General features: G+C 37.7%; 2 non-coding genes across 2 annotated transcripts; both read left to right on the forward strand.

Annotated features, from left to right (window-relative positions):
- Positions 1 to 22,667: 22,667 nt before the first annotated feature.
- trnas-gcu (transfer RNA serine (anticodon GCU)) lies at positions 22,668 to 22,749 on the forward strand. Its single transcript has one exon. It is a non-coding gene; the product is annotated as a tRNA-Ser (tRNA).
- A 179-nt stretch (positions 22,750 to 22,928) lies between these two features.
- On the forward strand, positions 22,929 to 23,010 carry trnas-gcu (transfer RNA serine (anticodon GCU)). The gene has a single exon. It is a non-coding gene; the product is annotated as a tRNA-Ser (tRNA).
- The last annotated feature ends 2,282 nt before the right edge of the window (positions 23,011 to 25,292 follow it).

A 25,292-nucleotide genomic window follows, 5' to 3' on the forward strand; every position in this document is an offset into this window, starting at 1 on the left:
CTCTCAGTCTCTTTCTGTCTTGATTTTTCTCTGATATCTGTGTGAATATATATAGCGTTAGACACTCAATCATATGTTGACCATTACCCATAATTAACACTGTTAATCAGTTACCTGCTCGTCGTCATCATCTCTCTCAGCCTGGCCAGAGTGGTGACGCTCTCTCAGTCTCTTTCTGTCTTGAGCTTTCTTTGATATCTGTAAAAACATTTAATTATTTTTTTCAGAATTGTTGAATTGGTTTCCACTGGGTTCATAATGAAGTGTAAAAGTGATTACATTAAGATTTTAGCAGCAGGTTTATTAGGTTTTAATATGTTTAATTAACATGAGAAAATCAGTGGTACATTAAACTACAACAATTTGTACCTGCTTATTTCCAGAAGGTTTTTTCCCCATTATCTGTAAAACAAAACAATTACCTTTCAGCAAGATCACCACACATTATTATTAAATTACCACAGTGGTATAAAAAAATGTAAATAGTGGCCACATGAATGCATTAAATATCACTAGTATCACAATAAATTACTTATATGGCAAATATGAATGTTTATTCAGGATATTTTTGCTAATTGCTCCTACAATTTAGCCTAAATAAATTTAAAAACAGAATAAGGCATCAACTTGATAACTTTGAAGTTTCATTGCACTTATTAATTTCACCATAATTATCATACCATTAATAGAAAATATATCCATGTTGCAGTTTCGTAGAAAATCATAAACGAATAATTTTGCCGAGTTTTCACAGCCAGGGTCACTTTTATGCTGCAAAAATGACTCGAATAATAAATTTATCATCAAAATTGTTACCAAATTTCAGTATTAGTTGAAGCACGTGGAAGACCAACTAATGTTAACTAAGCTAATGCTGACTTTAGCTAAATGACGATCAGGATGGCTAGGCCAGACTATAAAACACCTCAGCCTTGTTTAACGTTAATTGAAATTAATTAAGCCTCACCTGTGATAGTGCTGGATCTCTTTTCAGCTGTTTTTCCTCGTTGGCTTTGTCGTCCCACCAAGCAAAGTTACGTCCAAAAGACGTATTTTCTACGTCTCTGTCAGACGTTGAAATTACGTCCTCTGAAGAGCCAGAATGAAAGTTTTTATGACGTCTTTTATTGACGTCTTTTCGACGTCTTTTTTCGACGTCCTTTCGACGTCTTTTCGCCGTCTTTTTGACGTCCTTTCGCAGTGTTTTTGACGTCTTTTTTCTCTATTTACTTTTATTTATTTGTATTATCTATTTTTGTGATTCTTTTGAATGACTTTAACACCCACCGGACAAATAAACAGACAGTGCACATTAAATTGAAACATATTTATTTAAATAAAAAACAAACAATCCAATTGACAATCCAAAGACCAGAAACTTGCATTAAAGGGACAGTTCAGCCGAAAAATTAATATTTAAACTCTCAGATGAAGGATTTTTTTGGAAGTATTGCACAGAAAAATTATTTTCTGTGTCCGGCTCCTCCCTTTCTTGCTGGTGCATGCTTCAGGTGCTCGGATGCATGATTTTTTATATTTTCTTCGGTAGCGTCCTTGCTCCATTTCATTACTGCAGCTGTAATTGAAAAGACAGAAACTTATAAATAAGTTACAACAACAAAAAATAGCTTAAAGCCATTTATCAAGTACATGTTTTCATATAGACAATAGCACTGTTTGAATCTGTTGTTGGCATAACCATTACATCATAATCGCCGAATATACTCATTGGGCTCTATTTTTTACGGTAAGAATCTGAAGAAGGAAAGTAAAAATGTGTAGATTTCACTGATTAAGAGATCGTGGTTGAATCTCAACAGATGCTGAGCTCGGTGTATGTTGTAAATATTCTCCCTGTATACACCTACTTGTGAGGACGAAATTGAAACTAAAGCTAAACTGGAAAGGAAAGGAATTAAAACCCTGCACTGCAGCTCCCTGACTCGCATTTTTTTTTATTATTATTATTTTTTTACTATATTTGAATGTTGCATGACAAGTTTTTTTTTTTTTGCAAGATTGCGACAGGCCATACTCTACACAGCCAAATCCTTTAATACAGCTAAATGTATTATATAAATTTACTATATAAATTTACTTGGCACAATTTTATTTAGACCCACACTAAATTGAATTAAGATACTCAAAGACAATAAAAAGATTAAATAAGTGATGATTTACTAAAAATTTTAAATGTTCTTAGTCATTTTAACAGAAAAGCAAGAAATATTAAATGGATATAATAATGTTTATAATTATTTTAACAACGAGATTTTGCACACATGGTTGGAATGGAACTATCCCCTGTGGCTTCTAAATATTTATTATAACAGTATGTATTATTAAGTATACTTATTAAAAACCCACACATCAATACCCTGATTTTCCCTAAATGTACACATGTAATTCTAACATTGTTATTTTATTAAAATTACAAAACACAAAAGAGTTCTGATTATTTCTACCTTGAACTACCGCGGTCAGAATTACCGCATGCATTTCAGTGTCTTACTTTCCCCATGTATTTGAATATGCGTGCCTCTGTTCCCAACAACTTCCTGCTTACATAAACATAACTTTATGATAGGAAAAAATACTTTACTTTAGATATGTCTGCAGTAATAAGTTCCGCGAAAAGTAACTTGCTCTCCCGATTGTAAAGTGAAAGTGAGGTGCGCCGGCAGTCTTGTAACTCATACACACATTTAGAGGCTACATTGCCAAACAGATTACACTTTCAGGGTAATAAATGACTTAAAAAATATTATGACAGACATTCAATGCTTTATTCTTATATCTCAGTAGAAGCTTTAAATACAAATATGATGTGACAATATGACGTCTTATTTGAAAACAGAACTAGCCATTCTAGAATTCTGGTTCAAAACCATATTTTTAAATAAATAAATAAATAGAGTGTGACAGGAGATGCATCAAAGCTAGCCCTTGCTTATGCAGAGGTAACTGTTGTTTCTTGTTTTTATTTAGTTTAATAATACTTGTGTATGCTTTATATGCTTTTACTTGTTTTTCGTTTGTTTTTCTATACGGGCGTGGTAATAATTTTTATAATTTTATATTTCTATTGAAAAAAATTCTCGTATTAAAACAAATTTCGTTTACTATAATTTGTATATTAATTTTACTACGTTTTTTTGTCATCAGTTATCTCCAAAATAAACAAGAACGAATACCATTTAAGGAGAAATTAATTGTCAAAATCATCCATCATGCCATTGCAGTTTCATTCTGATTAATTTATTCAAGTCATTTTACCACAATATGCCAGGAACGCTTTCTAAACTTAATTTCAGCACTAAAATCGCGTGTCCAGTGGTCATTTTTATTAGTGAAATTTATTCAGAAAATTGCTGGAAGAATAAAGATAATAAATAATAAACTAAACTCATTTTGCGCTTGCCACTGAGCAGAGCCTAAACAATTTGGGTCATTCGTAAATTGTTTAAATTCGACCATTAACCTAATTAATATATTGTTCAATTTGATTTAAATGACCAATACAAACATTATAGTACTATAATCCATTAAATCCTTTATAGGATAGCTTTAACAATTCATTAAAACCAAACCAAATTTAAAATAAAAATAGGTTGACAGACTTGCCTCAAAGCGCACCATATTTGCTCCGTGTGAAGACAAACTGTTTTAGCCATTTTTTAAATAGTGTATTTTTATTTAGTTTGAATGTTGCTTGCCTGTATTTTGTCCAATTTGTTATTTATAGATGCATAAATGCGTGGTAAATAAAAAGACAGTGCTCAGGCAAAAAAAAAAAATGACAACTTAATTTTTTTATTTTAAATTAAATGTAAATAAATGTAGGCTATACTGTTGGCGGCTGGCGGCTGGTAGCTGTCCGCAGCGGCGGTGCTGAACGGCTGGTTCTGGTAGGCAGAATTAATCGCAAAAAAAAAAAAAATCGTTTATTCACTCCTGATCCCACGATCTGAGAGTCAGAGAGCTGCTGATATAGGGGTTTTAATTGGCGAGTTTCGATATCGTCAACACATTCTTTGAGAATTAAACGAAGTGAAAGGCCCACTGTGGTTTCTATAAAGCAGCAAGTACACTTTTTCTTTAGGATATTTGGCGATCAGTAAGTTGTAAGTAAGTTAAAAATGAATAAATTTGCTTCAAAAAAGATTAGTTGAAGTTACTTTTAAAAAGTTAGTTTTAAGACCACTTTGCTTTTAAAGCATTTAGTTAACGTTAACTTTAAAAAGTGAGGACACCCATTGTCTTAAAATTAAGTAAATGATCACTGTAAAAATTAAAATAAAAGTTAAATAAAATAAAAAATAAAAAAGCTAAAAATATTTGTTTATTCAGTGATTAATTTATTTTGTTAAACAAAAACTTTTTTATTTGCTGTTGAACTTAATCTCAATTCTTTAATCAGAAATTCGTCTTATTATGTTCTCCTAAAAACACAAGATACAAAGATTGAATTTTTTTTATTATTGAAAATCAACATGCATAAAACAATTTAGCAATACAATTACAGTCTGCTGTTAACAAGCAGAATAACTGAGAAGAAACGCAAAACTACACCTGACTTCAGTCATAGCTGGATGAAATCAGCTGAAATAAAACTAATGTTAACAGAGGTGCGGATCCAAATGCAGTTAATTAAAGATTAGCCAGGCAGGCAATGGTCAAAACAGGTGCAAATGGTAGCATGAAGGTATCCAAAAGAATAGTAAAAGTCACAGTCAAAGAGGTCGGGGCAGGCAGCAAAACAACATAAACAGTATAGACAGGTCAGACAAAAGATCACTGCAGATAATGCCTAGTTCAGACTGCATGATTTTAGCCCCGATTTTGACTCGCTGACAGGTTTTGAGAAATTGGCGACAAATGCCTGATATCACAGGCAAATCAGTGCTCGTGCACGTGCGTGACAATCACACAGTATGAACTATCAAATCTGAGACAATTGCAGATGAGTCGCTGATGCCCATGAGATATTTGGCATGCTAAATATCTGGAGCTGTTGGCGATTCAAATTATGCCGTGTGAAATGAGTTTTGACTGAAAATAACATTAATGATCACCCCTACAGCCAATGAGAGAGATGCTTCCACTTGTGTGTGTGTGTGTGTGTGTGTGCGTGTGTGTGTGCGTGTGTGTGTGTGTGTGTGTGTGTGTGTGTGTGTGTGTAAGCAAGGGGTGATCTGGAACTGATGTGTGAGTGCAGTGCATGTTGGGATATGTAGTTTAGTTCAGTGGCTGATGTGAATGACAGGGAATGTGCAACACTGCTGGTGATCACACCAAAACATTACATCTTTAAAAGATGTAATGAGAAAAGTGTTTGCTTGGGCTTTTTGACTTAATTTCTCATATTAGTTTCTCCTTAGTTGTTATAAGACAAGCTTTTATAAAAAGAAAAGCACTGATATTGTGATGGTTTATTCACTGATTGATTATGGCAGAAAATGTGCTCGTTTTATTTTGGTGATTGTGTAAACTTTGATCTCACTAAAAATAGACAAATAATCTTCAATTATAATCTAAACACAATACGCAGCAGTGATTAAGAATATGTGTATGCACCTCAGTGATGTTAACACATTTATTGCTGCAGTGCATGCTGGGAGAATCATTCAAAACTCATCCATGACTCCCAGCATACACTGCAGCAAGAAATGTTACACTGAGATGAATTTGCTGATTCCTAATATCTGTGTCTTTTGAGTGATTAAGATGTTAAATGACATTTGAAAATACACTGCTGAGTATTATGTTGTTTATTATACTAATATCAGTAAAATTAAACTTTATATTCCCTTTATAATCTGAGTAGATGTACTGGCATGGTCAAACAGTGAATTAAACCATTGTTTAATTCACTGTTGCTTCACTGTTGCTTGATTGTTGCTTTTCTTTTCTATTCGATTGTCATGAAGCTGTAGTATGTGAAGTTGTTTAATGATATTCTGCTGAGATTGAATTTTATTTTAGCTGATTTCATCCAAGGCTGTGACTGATGTCAAGGTGTATAATACATAACTGTATTGCAATTTTTTTTATACTTGTTGATTTTTCGATGATTAAAAAACATTTTATACAAGCTATACAGGTATGTGTCTTGTAGGGGAACATAATTAGAAGAATTACTGATTAAAGATTTTAGTTAAGGTTTAGGAAAAAAACTATTTTAGATTTTAAGGCAACAGGTTTCCTCACTTTTTCAAAGTAAAGTCAAATATTGTCCGTGTAACTTGGAATTGCCCTAACTTATAGTTATAATGTAAATTGATTAAGGAAAGTTAGGGCAACTGGTTTTCTTACTCTTTTAAAGTAAAGTCAACTAATCATGTTTAAAGCAATGGGTTTACTCACTTTTAAGTAAAGTCAACATATAATCTTTTACAGTGTATAAGATTATGAATATATTATAAAAATATTATATATTATAATTTCCCAGTGATGGGTTGCAGCTGGAAGGGCATCATATGCTGGAAGAGTTGGCGTTTCATTCCGCTGTGGCAACCCCAGATTAATAAAGGGACTAAGCCATAAAGAAAATAATGAATGAATGAATGAATGAATATATTATAAATTATTACATCCCCAATGAGGAAGTCTAATGCCACCTCTGATATACACACACAGTAATAAAGTCCTGTAAAAATGGCATAATCTATAGTAAAATACTACGCACTGTCACTGTGGAAATGACAAAAGAAATTAGTTATTAAAACAATTATTTTTAGAAATGCTTTGAAAAAATTCTTTGTTGAGCATCTTGGGAAATATTTTTTGAATAATTAAATTCTCACAGGAGGGCTAATATTTTTTACTTAATAATTTTTTACTTCATTTTTACTTAATAATAACAACCTTATAGAATAATCAGCCATGTGTTTCACAGGAGGACACATTATTAGTTTAATTATTTAAAACATTATTTTTTAATTGTATTTATTTTATTTGTTTTAATGTCCATAATGATTTGAAGCAACATATTTGTTTGTGTATATTTTGTATAATTTTTTGCAAACTACCAATGTGTGCATACCTTTCATTGCTCTGTAAATGTTGGAGGTCTCAAGGGCCACCTTGTCCCCCTTTCCCTTCATGTTGAAATGGGACATGAGACGATTACTGAAGAGCCTGTAGAGATGAGTACAAATTTGTATTATTCACTGTTTATGGTGTTAAGCGATTTGCAATCTTGTGGTCCTTATATAGTAAATTAGTAAATAAATGAATAAATAATAATAAGTAAATAATGAAATTGCATTGGTGAATTGTTTGGAGTTGGAGTTCTCTTTTTCACACTGATAACAACGTTTTTAAGGAAAGCAATGAATTATGTATCTTAATATTTGGGAGTCTTTCATACTAATTTACACCAAGTTGGGCCAGTGTTTATACATTGTAATTTAATTTTTGCTGCTTGCCTTATTGGAGTAATGAACGTTATGAAAATAATATAGGCCTAAACCAACAGTTGCAGATTTTCAGTCAATTCTGGCCCACAGACAACAGCAAGAGATAAGTACATATGATTTTTTAAACTATCCCTTATTCCTTACAACACTAGCACAGAAAAATAAACAATTCGTTCTTTCATCTTAAACAGTCAAGTCTTGTTCAAAACTATTTTTCCTGGAGGATGTAACGTCCTGCGTACGGAGCAATATGGATAGCCCTCAAAATAAACAAAGTTTGCAAAGATGATTTTCCCTCAATAGTAGTTTATTGTCCAGAAAATAAGCACACTGTCCTTTACAAACTAAATGCCGCACACAGGGTTACTGAAGAAATGTAAAATAAACGGAGCATCAGAGTACATTACCCTCGCATACATGCAGGGGCTCGTGTCTAATGCAACTATAGCAACGACATAAAAAAGGGTGCGTGCTCTTAAAGGGGCCATACACCTTACTCGTTACAGACTCCCGTTCAACCCGTTCAATAAAGGCTGACCCCAGCCGTACACAACCAGAGAGCAGTCTTATACCACTTAACAACCAACATACATGCCACAGTTGAAAAGCTATTACAGGGTGAGAAAGAGAAAAATTTATAAATAAACAAATACAGTCTAATCTTACAAATTAAGACATTGCACTTTGCATAGTAAAAAAAGTACAATACCCACATATGAGAGAATTTTAGTTTTTCTTTGTTCAAACTAACAAAACTTTTTACAAAAAAAAAATAATAGGGTAGTTCAAAACTACCCTATGTCCCCATCCTAAGCTTCAAACCTGCTTGTATGATATGGGTTAGTCCACCTATTGACTGTCCAGTCAGAAGTAATTCGTGGATTCTGTCTCGGTCTCAGGGTGTAACGACCAGTCCCCTGAAACAGGTCATTCAAGTCATACATGTCATTTTCAAGGTCGAGACTTATGTTAGAGAATTCTGCGTCTGCAGCATCAACTGATTTTTCAGGCATGTTTTCTGTCGAAACCCTAGTACAGTGGTCAGTTAACCTGCTTCTAGCAACAGATAAGTCAGTGTCATCTGATTCCACACTACTGTTTTCCTCATTCGGTTTTTCTGTGTTAATGTTAGATTGATTGGATAAAACACTATCCCATAAGTGAAATGGCTGGAGGTTCACAACGTGAAACACACCAATGTCCTCTCCCGTGTCCACTTTCTCCAGTCTGTAATTAACACCAGAAAGTACTTTTGACACCCTATACGGACCAGAGAATACAGGGGCAAGCTTGGCTGTAAAGTTTGCTATTGCATCAGATTTTGGGTGTGTTTTAACCCTTACCAGGTCATTTACAGCATATGAAACTGAACGGTGCTTTAGGTCATAGTACCGCTTTCCTACGGTTGTGACCTCTCTCAAGAGCAATCCTGGCATGATCATGAGCGTCTTGTATGGATGCTCTCAGATTCTCTGGATAAGTCATTTCAGGATCATCCATTCCATCAGTATTTGGTTGAGTGACCAAATCAAGAGGAGTCTCAAGCTCACGTCCATAAAGCATCATTGATGGTGACAAGCCTGTACTCTCATGTGAAACAGTGCTGAGAGCAAAACATATCTGAGATATGTACCTGTCCCATGAGTTGTGTTTGTCACCCACATACGCACGAATGGCTGATTTCAAAGTGCGGTTTACACGTTCCGTAGCGTTCGTTTGTGGATGATATGCTGTAGTCAACCTGTGTTCAGTTCCCAAAGTTGCCACCACATACTCAAACAGATTGCTTATGAACGGTGTGCCACGGTCAGAAATCAGGTAAGTTGGTGTACCATGTCTGGCAAAGACTTCGCTTATGAATTTACTTGCAGCGACTTGTGCTGTTGCCCTCTGTACTGCATTTATTTCGACCCACTTAGAAAAGTAATCGACAAATACGAGGATATACTCGTTCCCACTTTGTGTGCGAGGGAGAGGGCCCACAAAGTCAACACCAGTGTATTCCCATGGTCTCTGTGGTTTAATTGGGACCATCAAACCTGCTGGTTTCTTTTGACTAGGCTTTGTCAGCTGACACACAGTACATGAGGTAACATACCTCTTCACATCCTCAGCCATTTTAGGCCAGAAGAACCTGAACTTGAGTCTGATCAAAGTATTGGTTATTCCTAGGTGTCCTGCAGTGGGGTGGTCGTGATAGTATTTTAACAGGACACCTCTAATGGAGGCTGGCACATAAAATCTGAGCTGTTTCATCGGATGTAGTCCACAAGCCACTTTTTGATCCTTGACATAAAGCAAACCATCCTGAATGACATACTTATCATCCAAATCTTTTCCATCACTTTCCAAGTCATGCAAAATATCACTGATCACTGGATAATTTTTTTGTAGTTGTCCTAACTGTGCTTTGTCCGATAGCATGACTGAGGACAGGCATCGGAGGTCCATCCCCCCAATAATTGCATAGTCAGGTAAAATGTCCATTGGAGTTGCCTCACCCTGTATTGGGTTACGTGACAAAGCATCTGGCACCTTGTTTTGAACGCCTGGCCTATGTACAATACTAAAATCAAAGTCTTGCAGGCGCAAGGACCATCTCGCCAGACGTCCTGAAGGGTTTGGACGGCCCATTAACCATCTTAGGCTGTTATGGTCTGTGTAAACAGTCACATGTAGGCCCTCTACATAGGGTCTGAAGTATTCCAAGGCCCAGATTACTCCTAAACATTCCTTTTCAGGGGTTGAATAGGGTTTTTCTGCCTTGTGTAGAGTCCTACTTGCAAAAGCAACAACAACATCCTGGCCCATGTCATCCTTTTGCATTAAGGCTGCCCCAAGACCCAAGTCGCATGCATCGGTGTGTATAGAGAATGGCTGTGAGAAATCTGGAAAACACAAGATTGGTGCTGATGTAAGGCACTGTATCAAGTAATCCATGGCAGCCTGGCAGTTTTCGTCCCAGCAGAAAGGCGTTTCTTTCCTAATAAGATGGAAAAGGGGCTCAGCTTTACTTGCATAGCTAGAGATAAAGCGTCGATAATAGCCTGTGAGTCCCAGAAAACTTCTGACATCCTTCACATCCTTTGGTGTTCTGAACTCTTTGACAGCCTTTACCTTTTCTAGATCTGGGGCTATACCTTCTGCTGTGATACGGCAGCCAAGGAATACAAACTCACTCAGACAGAATTGGCATTTTTTCAATTTCAATGAGAGACCAGCTGATTGCAGTCTAGACAGAACCTCTCTAAGGTCATTGAGGTGTTGCTCAAAAGTTGGCGAAGCTATCACAATATCGTCTAGATACACTGCACAGCATTTGTAAATCAGGCCAGCAAGTACAGTATTCATGACCCTTTGAAATGTGGCCGGGGCATTGCAAAGCCCAAATGGAAGGACTTTAAAGTGAAATAGACCACAGTGTGATGTAAAAGCGGTCTTTGGCCTAGACTTTTCTTCAACTGACACCTGCCAATATCCTCTAGATAGGTCTAAGGTGGTAATAAACTTCCCACGAGACAGAAAGTCCAAAGATTCGTCCACTCTTGGTAGAGGATATGAATCCTTGACTGTGAGCTGATTTAAACCCCTATAATCAACACAGAACCTAGGCTCTCCACAGGGTTTCTTTATGATGACTACTGGTGCAGCCCACGGACTTGATGATGGTTCGATAATTCCTTCCTCCAACATTTGCTTTATCTGGCTCTCAATTATTTGCTTTTTCTCAGGGGAAGTACGATAAGGTGGTAAATTCACAGTCTTCGCTTCACCGGTGTCAATTGAATGTTCAGTCATGGCTGTATGGCCCAAATGACCATCAAACATGCTCCAAAAGTGTTCCACCAGATTAAGGAATTGAGCTTTTTGTTCCTGATCTAGATATGCTCCCTGAACTTTCTCTTGCAAGTCAGATTTTTGGACGTCCATCAACATCAAGCATTCTGTACTCTGTGTCTCCATCAATTCATCTCCTAATGTGCATGAGTCTGGTGCGACAGTGTCACCCAAAGTTACAGTTCTGGATGGAATATGAATATTGACTGCAGCTCTCAACATGAAATCCATTCCTAAAATAAGTGGGGAAGCCAGATCAGGGATAATCACAAACCTATGATAAAAACGCTTCCCTTGAAACCCAATATTCAGCCAAATGACGCCAGTTGGACAGCAAGCTACCCTATTTGCCAACTGAATTGGAGGTGACGACCACGGCCGCACCTTTTCAGAAATATTTTGAATACCCGACATGACGTCAGACCGAATTGCGGAGAGGGATGCTCCTGTATCAAGTGCTGCATCAATGGCTTTGCTGTACAGATTTACTTTGACGATAAATGGGGTGTTCCAAAATGAGGAAGAAGCTGGGTCTTCCACGTGACCAAGAAAAAGAGGGTCAGCCAGTGGAAACAGAGAATGTTGGGGCATATTCATCTTCTGGAGGGAGGGTTGCCCCTGTGGAATCCCCTCCCTCCCCTGAAGTTTCCCTTCTGTTGGTCGACTTTATTTTCCCTGCTCGCCCCTGTCGTTACTGTTTTGGACAGCGGTTGCCTGACTATGGCCCAGTGTTTCATGTGTTTGTTGAAAGTCCGTTTTTTCCACATATGGGAACACACTATTTTGTGACACATGGTTACAGTTTGGACAATTTCGTGATGTGAAACCTGGCTTAGAACATTTAAAACAGTAAACGTCGCAGGCTCGTTCCTTCGTCTGTTGAGGTAGTTCAAAACGACTGTTTGGACCAAGAACAGAATGTAACTCATGCGCCCGCATCAGAAGGTCAATAACTGACGTAATTTTTGTGCCATAAATCGCTACTCTGTATCTCTCTATTGCATGTTTACAAATCAGCTCAATTTGGTCCTGTTCTGGTGGCGGGGACTTTAACTTTTTGAATTCGCTCAAAAGATGTGCCACAAATGTAGGGAAAGGTTCATCGGGTGCTTGAACACGGTCAAGAATGCCTCTCAATATGCATTCCTGATTGTCCAATGGAAGAAACACACCTTTGAAAAGAGAGGAAAAATGTGTCCATGTGGTGATGTGTTCACTTAATACTGAAAACCATTTTCTAGGTTCTTTGGCTAGGAAGCGGGGTAATTCTATCAAAATCTCGGCATCACTCAGTCCCAGTGAGGTTCTATACACATCAACAAGTTGAAGCCAATCCTCAGGCAAAATTTTGCCATCTCCTCTGAAAACTGGAGGCTCAAGTTTTGACTTATTTAAAACTGAGGCTAGAGCTCTAGTTGTGCTATTTAGGAGTATGGATGTTTGAGCTGAGTCTGCCGCGTTTCCTGATGCTATATTACATTCAACAGCTACTGCTGAACGTTTTGGCTTGTAAACAGGCTGGGCCTGAGCAAAAGGAGTGGAAGATGCTACTGGTTCCCTACATGCAGGTAAGGGGTTTGAAGCGGGTGTGTATGCAACCTGCGTGTAGTCATCAATGATACCTCTTTGTAGATCAAGCGACTCTCTCAAGCATTTTCGGAGCACCTCCACTTCTGTCCTAAGTGTCTCGACCTGTGTCTCCAGACAATCAGTCGACTTTGACACTCTCCTCCTAGGCTGAGACTCAAAAAGTGATGTCAGATCAGTCATGTCTTTATCAGTCAGGTCAGACAAATCGTATTTGTTTTTAGCCATAGTATTTTAAATCTTCAATTAGCAGACTGCTTACTATACCCATGAATATTAAAAAAACAGTAGATAATGCAATACTCCATAAAAGGCAAAAAAAAAAAAAAAAAAACACACACACACAGTAAATATTATATAGCATATCCCCCCAGATATATTATGACAGCAAGATTTAAGAGCTAAACTGACTGAATCAACATTGTACTTTTCACTTTAAACTAAAAAAACAGTATTGTGAATGAAGATAAAAAAAACTAAATCTAACTGATTTAAAACAGTCTCTTTAACAACGCAACTCAAGTATTTTCCTTCTTTTCTCCTAAAAAAAAGATCCCAAAAATAAAATGTATATTTTAGTAAATAACCTATAACCCGTTGAACAGTACTAATGGCACTGTGAGTCCGAGAAAAAAAAGGTCCGAATCTCGTGAAGATTCAAATGAATCAATCTGTAGTTGAACTCCAAGCATAACAACGAACAAAAAACGTGCATATATGCAAATTAAGTTTTATTTTCAGTCTCTAGCAAAAATCGTGATCCTCCTTTTGTAGTTTATAAAACAAATGTGCGTTCTCTTTTAGTCCTCCGGTGCAAACGACTCCTCAAATGAACCGAAACGAATCCCACGTGCTCAAATGATTCTCACGTGGCAGGGTGCAAATTATCCAGTTTTTCTCGGAACTTTGACGCATACAAAATGTCAGTCGATGCAAAACGAAGAATAATGTCCTGAATATTTCAGACGAATTGCTGCTCAATTAATACATCCAAAGTGAATCGCGTGTATGCTCCAATGAATCACACGTGTCTTTCTTCATGCCCAAATCACTTGCGTGCAACTCGCAGCTTTGACGCGTTCAAAAAGAGTCCATAAATCCAAAAGAAAAAAAAAAATTCTTCGAATGTCACTTACAGTCTGTTGAACTGAGGTCCAAAGACAAAATGTTCGGGCGCCACTTGTAACGTCCTGCGTACGGAGCAATATGGATAGCCCTCAAAATAAACAAAGTTTGCAAAGATGATTTTCCCTCAATAGTAGTTTATTGTCCAGAAAATAAGTACACTGTCCTTTACAAACTAAATGCCGCACACAGGGTTACTGAAGAAATGTAAAATAAACGGAGCATCAGAGTACATTACCCTCGCATACATGCAGGGGCTCGTGTCTAATGCAACTATAGCAACGACATAAAAAAGGGTGCGTGCTCTTAAAGGGGCCATACACCTTACTCGTTACAAGGAGTTGTTTTACAACAGTATAGTTTGTCACCATTACAGTACAAGGGGCATTTTGCAAACACTACTTGTGTTACTCAGGCCTAATATTAAGAAATATTCAAGGTTGAGGCTAGCATACAATATGAGTTTGAGGTACCCTCCGACCCCGGATAAGCGTGCACAAACATCCAAGGTGATACGTCAGATGCGCCGGCCATGCGACCAAGCAAGATATGTGAACGCCTACAGTGGCACTGAGAAGATAAAACTGTTAAATGAAGTCGTTGTTTTTGTTTAACGTCCAGGAAAAAAAACATTCTCGTAGCCTAAAAATATTCTGAACGAAAGACACGTGAACTACTTTGAAGATATTTTTGGTGAACCTCTGGACTTTGAGTTGGGTAGCCTACCTTGCGGTCTCAGGGAATTGGAACGACACGAGGGTAAGTGATTAATTAATTACTTTTTTCATGTTTTGTGTGAACACTTTAAGTACACTATATGAGGAGAAAATGAATGAATAAATTAATGAATGAATGAGTAATTTTGATTGTGTTATTACATGGTCAGTGTACCGCTAATACTTTAAAGCTTACCTGTCAAGGACTTTATATACGCAGTCCCTCACATCCTTTCCTCCGATTCGAGCCAATTGCAGCACCTGTTGAAAGTTTATACAAAGTCTTCAAACAAACTCAGAGTCTTTTAAAATTCCACAAAAATAATTATGCTAAAATAATAATGTGTTCTTTCCTACAATATTAAAAAAACAGTGCATGCTGTAAAGTTATTTTGATGTTTGATATTTTATCGGTTTCAATTCAATAAATCTCCTTGCGACTGTTATATTTTGAGTTCAAAATATGGCAAATAGACAGAAATGGGTACCCATTATTCTGCACAAGCCCTGACGTCTTGAAATAAATTAACCCTTTGAATGAATTAAAAAATTAACTATATCAACTTATCCAATAGCAGTAGCAAATTATTCAGATAAGCATTGCTTTTGTGTACAAGACTCATTATGTATTTTATTATATTGTTTTTATTCCTTTTATAAAATAATACAAATCAATTAAACAACACCAACTGAGATAAAGGTAGCAAAATATTCACAATATTATTAACTGTAATACACAAACCCTTTTTTTTTTTTTTTACAGTTATGACATTTTGGGCTGCACGATATTGGAAAAATAAAGCTATCTGACATTGAGATTTAAGTTCACCAAAGCTCTATTTGGGAAGTTTTCATTCATTTAGATCACAGGTGTCAAACTCAGTTCCTGGAGGGCCACAGCTCTGCAAAATTATGGATTAAGTACCATATATAAAAACAATAGATGCATAACTGTAAAAAGACAAAGCTTGTGCAAAATTTAGTGGGCTCAAGGGTAGTTTGTGCTCCTGTTTTTGACCCATATTCCTAATCAATAGGTGGCAGTAATACACCTATAGTAAAATAGCCTAACTGTGCGAATTACAATGCGAAGAAGAGAAGGAGGACGACGACGACCACGAGCTTCATGGGTTTATAGGTAATACGAGTTACTTTTTCGACAAGGTGCTTTATTTCTTTTCATTCATAGCATTATTTTATCACATAGTAAATTGCGGCGGGGGGACGCGATTATAGCCCGTTTTAGTATTTAATGCTGACCATTACTTCTCGCTCTCTCTCACACGCACAAACACTCAATTTAACTTATAATAGCATTTTGAAACTGGTTACTAACTAATTAACGCAGTTAACGTTAGTCCTCAGGGATTAGATTAGATTAGATTCAATTTATTGTCATCACACATGTACAAGTACAAGGCAACGAAATGCAGGTAAATGGAACCCCCCGACCGTGCACAGACATCACAACTCCAGGGAAGACAGGTCACAGGAGGTGGAACAGGAAATAAAATACAATCAGGAAAAAGAGGCAAAAAAAAAGTCCCTCTCACCTTGCTCTTAAGTTAGAGCAATGTGAGATCAGGGATAAGAAAAAGCCCCAGCAATCTAGCACAAAAACACACCGACAAGACATAACATTGCCACAGGGGATGGGAACAGGGGGTGTGGATATAGTCCGGTAAGGGCGGGCAGCCATCAGGTCCTGCAGCCATGGAGGCGCTGGTCGCAGACCCGCTCACCCCCTCCAGTGGGTGAAAGCATACGAAGTCGTTGGATTGGGGCCAGGAAGTGTCGTGCTGTGTATCTGTGTGTGTGTGTGTGCGTAAGCCTGTATAGTCCAACAGGTGTCCTTGACGGGGAGCAGGAATTTCAGAGCGTCTCCTTATCTTGCTATCCGGGAGAAGTTGTTTTCCTCCAGCCGAGGCCGTCTGGCAGGAGAAAAGAAAACACAGGGAAGCCGAAAGAGTAGAAAGATACTTCAACTTTAGGTCAATACCTGCCAATTTCACAGATATTTAATGTCCATCACTCGTCTCCAGATCTGGCCAAATTTTGTTGCAAAGCTGCTAACTTCACCCCGATGTTTTCCAGTTTGCGATCTAATATTGCAGTCTGATTATTAGCAAGCCTGCCCATCAGCGCTTCAATCAAGCCGGCCAGCCTGGTGGGGTTTTGAGCAGCACTGACCGCTTTCATCATTCGTCGATACGCCAGGGCCCCACATAAGCCCATCAGCAGAAACCCTGTTATCAAAGTTCCGAATAGGTAAATGTCTTCAATATCCTCCAGAGACAGAGCAGCCAGGCACAGGACGCGCCACTTCTCCCACCCGTCCATCACGTATCCAGCTGCAAACGTCCCCGCAGGACAGGTGGGCTCTCCCGAGCCCAAACTTCTCGTCGAGAAGATGGTGTCAATCGCATTCAGAGACCAGTTGATCAAATCCATAATTCCTTACTTGTTTGGATAGCAGGGCACGGAGAGTCTCAGAGATAGAATAAGACAAAGACAAGAGGAGCTAACGAGGAGAGATATGGGACGGAGAGGGAAAAAGTGCGACCGCCTTCGCCGAGAGCCAAAGAAGAAGAGATCTGGTCTATACTTCACCTAGCCGGTGAAATGACGGCTATTGCTTGCTGGGCTGTAATCATTGATTTTCACAGAAGGAAAAACAAATACTTTAGAAGTCAATGGTTACTGGTTTTCAGCATTCTTCATAAAATATTCTTTAGTGTTCAACAGAAGATTTGAACAGGTTTGAAATAAAGAGCGAGTAAACAGTGACAGAATTTTCATTATTCATTTGAGTAAACTGATTTACTTACCCATCACTGCTGTGCTCCAATTTGGCAGATCCAAGCACTGAGGATGACAGAGGTGCAGGGACAACAGGTCCCAATCCTCGACTTTAGTCTGAAGTGTAAAGAGAACACAATCAATGTCTCACTTTGGAGGGACATAGCCCTACTGGAGCTTTTCAAAGGAGATGAGATTGAGCTCTCTCACATGAGAGTTCACATCTGGGAGAGTGGGAAGGGTAAAATAAACTCTTCAACTTACACCACAGCAAAGGTAAAAAAAAAATATATGAAGCAAAACATTTAGTAATATAATAACTTTATAGTATTCCTGCATTTTCCAAAAATGATAAATTTGCAAGAGTTGTGTAACACGGTACCACCCAGCAGCATTATTTTAGGTTTTTAAGAGAGCAAAACCATATGAAACAAAAGTTTTACTTGAGCACTTTTGTTTTTACTAAAACCAAGGTTTAAGACTTGACTTGGAAGCATGCAAGTGTCACGGTATGTTGAAAACACAGATACAAATAGGTAGAATCCAAATGCATTTAATGAAGAAATAATCGTGCAGATAACAGAAAAACAACAGGGCATGCAAAAATCAAAGTATCAAAAGAACAATAATAAACAAAACAAGAAACTAAGGAAAGGTACAGGACCACAACACATAAACAACATACCATACAAAAACAAACGGGTGCAGGGTTTATAAATAGTCAAAACAATCATTAGTGACAGGATTCAGCTGTGTGTGTAATCAGTGGAAGTGAAACCTGGTGTATGTATAGTGGATTGAAGGGATCTGTAGTTCATGGCTGAATTGTAGTTCACCAGCGATCTCTGTAGTCCTCAAATCGCTAGTGAACATGACAGCAAGTTTAAAAAAGAAATACATGACCAAAAGTTTATACCATTTGAACAATAGTTGTCAAATAGTAGTCATAAGGCAAGTATTTTTTTTTTTTAAATCAATTTAAGTTTAAATATACATGGATGGTTCACCCTAAAACTCAAATGTATTTATTATTTAATGACTGTAGTGGTTTTAAACCTTTATGAGTTTCTGGTTCCACTTTATATTAGGTGGCTCAAACTACTATGTGCTTTGAAATACATTTGTTACATCTTTTTTTGTACTTATGATAAAATGCCTATATGTAATTCCATTGTTGTCCATCTCTTACACCTACCTATACCACCAAACCTGTTCCTAGCCCAACCCGTATCTCACCTCAAGAGCACCACAGGTGTTCTGCAAATATATTATGAACACAGTAATTACATTGTATTTATTTTTTTGATGCAAGAACATTGTAGTTAAGGCCAGCTAATATAAAGTTGGACCAAGAATAAAGTAAGAATTAAAGACATTAAACATTTTTGAAAGCTAAAGTTGATCATTTGCTATTAAAAATTAAAGTAAGATCATTTGATAATACATTTATATTAGTCAACTTGAACTTAGTGTAGGCATCACTACAATAATAACTAATAATTCTTTACATTTCTATAGCGCTTTTCTGGACACTCAAAGCTCCAGTGGGCAAATTTGGCCAGGATGCCGGAATTATACCCCTACTCTTTTTTTTTTCAAAAGACATCCTGGGATTTTTAATGATCACAGAGTGTCAGGACCTCGGTTTAACATCTCACCTGAAATACGGAATGCACACACTGTAAAAAATGTCTGTGATTTTAACAGTAAAAGTCTGTACAATCTAGAGTGAAAACCTGTTAAATGACTAACAGCTCATTTCTGTACAAAATACGGAAAATAACTGTAACAGATCTAACCTTTGTTTTTGAGAAACTAATCAGAGTGTCTGAAATCTCACCACACACCCTCATTCACTAGTCCCTAAATTAGTCAATTAGTTTAGTCCACTAGACAGAGTGAATGACCACAAATAAGTGAATTGATGAACACCTGCTGTTAACAAGCACAATCACTGAAGGAAAGAACAAGAAATAAAACTGCAGACACAGCCTCACACCAAACCAACTGAATTAAAACAGAGAATTAAACAACTTCATTAAATAACAGCATTAGCAGCTTCACTGATTACAGTTTGAGTTCAATTCTCTCATATCTGCAAGAATATTTGATAATTAACAGAGGTTTATATTTTTATTGAAAATGTTTGATTTGACCTCACCATCATGGAGATCAGAGGCAGCATTAGTTGAGCTCTTGAACATTTTCGCTTGTATTTAAAGGCTTCTCTGGCTGTTGTAACTGTGTTTTTGAAACGCAACAGTTACAGCAAGACAAGCCATGAAAACTTTTAAATACTTATAACAGAATTGTTATTAATAAGTAACAAAAAAGTTGTAATTAATTATATTTAATTTATGTGATGTTATCTGAGACAATAGTACAGCTTCCAGAAAGTAGTGGTGGGCAAAGCGAGGCTTCATGAAACATTGAAACAATTGAAGCAAATGTGTCGACGCTTCGAAACGTTTCGAAACCCCACTCTACAGTGAGGCCTAGTGGTCATGTTTTATGTATTGCACTGGTTCAGTGCACTCAACCCCACTTTGAGGACTCGAAGCCTCAAAGTGTTATAGTGGAGTGGTTAGGGTTTCTGACTACCATGCGGTGATTGTGGGTTCGAATCCAGGCTGATACAGTTATTTTGAAATGCTTTAATATCAGTTTGAGAGGCTTTGTTCGTGCATCGTTCTGTTTCAACATTAGTCTGACAACCGAATGAACACTTTGTAAATAAATTTGGCTTGTTTTGGTCATGAAACAGGGTTGTTGATAGATCAGATACAGTTGTGGACAGAAGTTAACAAGAATTATTTATGTTATTCATTAAATTTCCCATTTATTGTATTTTATTAACTTCTACCCAAACCCTAAACCCAACCATCAAAGTACTGTAAAATATTAATTATTGTTTTAGTTACAAAAATTATGTGAAATTGATGGCATATCTGCAGCTGTATCCTATCTAGACTACACCATAAACAGTAGCATGATTAAAATACATAAAATCATGATTTTGGAGTATTTGTACAAGTCGGGATTCGAACCCAAAAGTCATTTAAAGCCTCAAACAACACGCACATGCACGGTCCACTAGGCCATATGAGAGTCACTGTCATCTGACCCTGTCAGTCAAATGCATACTCTCCAGGTCTTGAAAAGCTTCAGAATTGATCGATGCTTTGAATCGCTTTGGTCACGTGACCAGGTGTTTCGAAACACTTTAATCACGTGACCTGGGTGTTTCGGATCATGCTTCGGTACAGTGTCTCGAAACACTTGCGCTTCGGGATCTCGACACTGTGAAAGATCCCTACTAGAAAGATCAACAAACAATTATGATGGAACAAATCAGAGTTTCATTCAGAAAACCTAGAGAGCTTAAGCAACTCATCTAAGACACACAGACTTCAAGAATCAGGATATGAACCTCAAAAATGGTTGCTAAAAAAAAAGCTGCTTCATTCATGGTGCAAGCATCGTACAAAAAAAAACTCGCAGCATGAATAAATTATGCCGCTTTATGCTCTTAACATTTCTTTCTTTGCCTTTAATTTATTTTGTTTTTGGGGTGTAATATTTCAGTAGTTGTTCTGGGTTGTTTTTTATTTGATTTTTATGTTTTGTTAGTCACCATTATTAAGATTCAAAGACTAATTGTTGACATCTGTGTGTTTTCAAGTTCTGCCATAGTTCAAACGTTCTCATAATGACTGATGTATTTAGACCTGTTAAATTGTCATTGATTGCTGAAGTTCCAGTGGCTTCATTTATGTATTGTATTCGATTCTCACACTACAGATGATATTCAACAAGAATGGCTTTGATATGACAGTTTATCTCATCACACTTAATTTCATGTTTGTTTTGACTTTTCATACTATACAATTAGTGTGATTACACAATTAATAAATGCAACCAAAGTTTAAAGTGTTTTAAATCAAGAAGTTGAAGATCCCGACTAAAGCAGACTCTGTCCTCCATCATGGTGACTTCAAATGAACGACAATTTCATTAAGAGCTTTTGTTCATGTGACAGAAATAAAGTCAAAGGTCAGTAATAAGTGAAGCTCCTGATGTTTGTGGAGTTGTTTAATGATCTCTTCTGAGATCTTGACAAATAAAAGTTTTATTGTGTAATTATTTTTATTAATTATTATTTTTAGAGTTTTATTCTCAGTTAATTTCATCTTTGATTTTGGCTGTAATTTGTTTTATTTGGTCTTGTTGTTCTTTCCTTCAGTGATTCTGCTTGTTAACACTTGTTCATCAATAATTATTAATCCTCCTTTAATTAGACACTTATTTATCTCATTAACTTCATCACTGTCTGAGTGTTCAACCCTCTGTAGTGAGGACACTAGTGAGGATTTTGCTCTGGGATTTGAGGGGTTAAATGTGTTCGATGAAAAATACAGACTGTGGATTGTATTTTTAACAGAAATATTCTGTAGATTGAATTTACAAATGTAAAATGTTAAAAACAGTAGATTACTGGCAACCACAGCTGCCAGTATTTTTTTGTAAAATCAGGAAAAACAACAGCAAAATACTGTAAAACATTTTTGTATCACCATTGTGGAGGATAGTAGCATCTGTGTGCAAGTCCAAGATGAACGCAGTGAATCTGATGTTATGCTGCATCTTCTTTTGTTTAAAGGTAACTGTGTAGTTACTAATGCAGTGAAAGTGTTTGTTAATTACAGTCACACATGAACACAATAATGCATTTAATGACTTTATTTAATGAGTTTTTGTAGTGAACTGATGTACGATGGTTCTCAATCTGCTCAGATATATTACTTAGATATTTAAAATGTTGGTTTTAATGCCAGTAAATGCCAAATAAAACGTAGTTGTTTTCTGCAAATATAAATAATTAACTCAAAGGTTTGTAAATGATCATTGCATCAGTTAATGAATACAATTTACTCTTGTTAAAAATACAACATTTTTCTATGAAAACAATTTTAAAGAAAAAGTTCTGGCAACCATAGCTGCCAGTATTTTTCCGGAAATTTTACAGAATTGTTTTTACAGTGTAACTTACTTGCACCCTCTTTGTGCTTCGAAGCATGTTATGCCAAAATTGAGTGTCATCTTACCGAAAATAGTTGCAAAAACATACATGTACACATATGTGCCACAGTCCAGCCTCCATCAGTAAAGTGGCAACCTATGTGACGAGGTGGCCGAGTGGTTAAGGCGATGGACTGCTAATGCATTGTGCTCTGCACGCGTGGGTTCGAATCCCATCCTCGTCGTTCAAATGCACTGACATTTGAGAGATCCCGGTAATTCAGTGGAAGGTGTGATACTTTTACCCTCTTAGCGTTTTGAAGGGTGTTGCTGCAAAATTTAATGTCATCTGTATCGAAAGTAGCTGCAAATACATACATATATGCCAAAGTCCAGCCCCCATCAGGAAAGTGGCTACATGCATGACGAGGTGGCCGAGTGGTTAAGGCGATGGACTGCTAATCCATTGTGCTCTGCATGCATGGGTTCGAATCCCATCCTCGTCGCTCATTTAAGAGAGCCCGGTGCTTCCGGGGAACATATCTTACTCGCACCATCTTCGTGCTTCTAAGCATGTTATGGCAAAATTGAATGTCATCTTACCGAATATTTTTGCAAAATAGTTGCAAGAACATACATATACACATATGTGCCACAGTCCAGCCTCCATCAGGAAAGCAAGAACATTTGTGACAAGGTGGCCGAGTGGTTAAAGCGACGGACAGTTAATCAATTGTGCTGATGAGGTGGCCGAGTAGTTAAGGTGATGCACTTCTAATCCATTGTGCACTGCATGTGTGGGTTTGAATCCCATCCTCGTTGCTCATTTTCTCTGGTGTTTGAGAGAGCCCGGTGCTTCCGTGGAAGGTGTTTTACTCGCACCCTCTTAGCGTTTTGAAGGATGTTATGGTAACAATTAATCCAGCCTCCGGCAGGGATGGACCGCTAATCCACTGTGCTCCGCCTGTGTGGGTTCAAATCCCATTCTCGTCGTTCAATTGCTTTACCATTTTAGAGAGCCTGGTGCTTCCATGGAAGGTTTCTTACACGCACTCTGCTTGCGTTCTGAAGAATGTTATGGTACAGGTTAATCCAGCCTGCTGCATGTTTAGGAGCTCAACGAAAGTTGCAACATGTTAAAGAAACAGAAGCAGAACAGGTTATTGATTTGTCCAAAAATAATTACTTATACACTGTTTCATTTTTACTTAAAGAAAAGTATACACCACTTATGTGAATCTGGGAGAAGAGAATTGTGGGTAATCTGGTAAAGGGGGCGGAGTCACAACGCTGAAGGGCAGAGAAAAGGGATGAGAATTGGGATGTGTTTATTGGGCTGTACAGGGATTGGGGTAAGGTAATGAAGAATGCAAGGGTACTGAAACCATATTTTGACAGAAATCCAAGGTCAGCTATGCTGCCATTTTTAGACTCAGGCATTCTGTCTAGTTTCTCTCCAACAAAACCAGAAGAAACACGTTGCAGTTAATGTTGAACAATAAAGCCTGGTTTATACTTCTGTGTCAAGTGATCAGCGTGATCCACGGCGCAAGCCTTGCGCCTAGCCGTGCACTTATACTTCTGCGCACTGTTTCTGTTGCTCTGCAATACACTTCCGAAACACTAGCTGGCAGTAGTTGTTTATGTTTCTCTGTGTTGAGTTTCTTCGCTGGTGTTTTGTTTTTTTCTGAACGCTTCCTTAATGTGCAAGTGGCTCAAATTCGCTCATTTTGAGACCGGAACCAGTGGACGTGCAACAACTTTAATTAAGAGGTAAACACAAAACAACAGTCTCCATGCGGAGCACCTCCATGGGACTCCACACTTTTTTCTGTGTTGAGTTTCTTCGCTGGTGTTTAGTTTTTTTAGTTGGGTTGCAAAACTTTACTGTAAGACATTTTTCAGATCATGGTGATTTTTTTAACTGACTGAAGTTTCTATTGCTGACGACATAATGTTGAGTCCTAACATCCGCTTTAAAAATCTGAATTTCCCATCACCAGACCGGATTAATATTTCAGAGGCTCCTGGGCACAATGTCTTGTAGGCAACCACCTAGCGACACATTAGCAACTGTCTAGCAACCACCTAGCAACACCTAAGCAACCGCCTAGCAATGCCTTAGCAACCTCCTAGCAACCACATAGCAACCACAGAGCAACACCTTAGCAAATGCCTAGCAACACCTTAGCAACTACCTAGCAATGCTTTAGCAACCACATAGCAACACCTTAGCAACCACCTAGCAACCACATAGCGACACCTTAGCAACCGCCTAGCAACACCTTAGCAACTTCATAGCAACCACCTAGCAAACACCTTAGCAACCACCTAGCAACCGCCTAGCAACAACTTAGCAACCGCATAGCAACACCATTGCAACCACTTAGCAACCACCTAGCAACACCTTAGCAACCGCATAGCAACCACCTAGCAACACCTTAGCAACTGCATAGCAACCACCTAGCAACACCTTAGCAACCGCCTTAGCAACCACCTAGCAACACCTTAGCAACCACTTAGCAATACCTTAGCAACCGCCTAGCAACCACCTAGCAACTGCATAGCAACCACCTAGCAATAACAGCCATGGCTAAAATGGTTAGCAACCGCCTAGCAACACCTTAGCAACCGCCTAGCAACCACCTTAGCAACCACTTAGCAACACCTTAGCAACCGCCTAGCAACACCTTAGCAACTGCATAGTAACCACCTAGCAACACCTTAGCAACCGCCTAGCAACCACCTAGCAACACCTTAGCAACCACTTAGCAACCGCCTAACAACA

Source organism: Danio aesculapii, chromosome 4, assembly GCF_903798145.1.
Source record: "Danio aesculapii chromosome 4, fDanAes4.1, whole genome shotgun sequence".
NCBI lineage: Eukaryota > Metazoa > Chordata > Actinopteri > Cypriniformes > Danionidae > Danio > Danio aesculapii.